This window comes from Panthera leo, chromosome Y, assembly GCF_018350215.1.
Source record: "Panthera leo isolate Ple1 chromosome Y, P.leo_Ple1_pat1.1, whole genome shotgun sequence".
In the NCBI taxonomy this organism is placed as follows: Eukaryota; Metazoa; Chordata; class Mammalia; order Carnivora; family Felidae; genus Panthera; species Panthera leo.
The window spans coordinates 1,654,598-1,655,000 of NC_056697.1; positions in this window are offsets into that span (position 1 = coordinate 1,654,598).

Consider the following 403-nt stretch of genomic DNA (forward strand, 5'->3'; position numbering starts at 1 on the left):
TGTACGATTAATGGCTACAGAAATCGGACACTGGTTCTTTGATAACCCCCGAGCTTTGGAAAACGATTAGGACTGGGGTGGGGGTGGGGGGCATGATTGGGTGTCCACTGGGATTGTCTTGTTTCGCAGATGAGAAAGTGGACACGCACTCCCTGCCCACGACATCCTCCTCGAGAAAGGGAAACCGAGCTCTGCTTTTCGCTGTGCCCCTTCTGGGTCCCCCGGCCAAGTGCTGGCCTTTTGGGGAGCTAGTGAACATTTATCGTCCAAGGGCGCCTGGGGGGGCTAGCCGGTTGAGCGTCTGACTTCGGCTCAGGTCATGATCTCACAGTTTGTGTGTTCAACCCCCGCGTCGGGCTCTGTACTAACAGCTCAGAGCTGGGAGCCTGCTTCCGATTCTGTG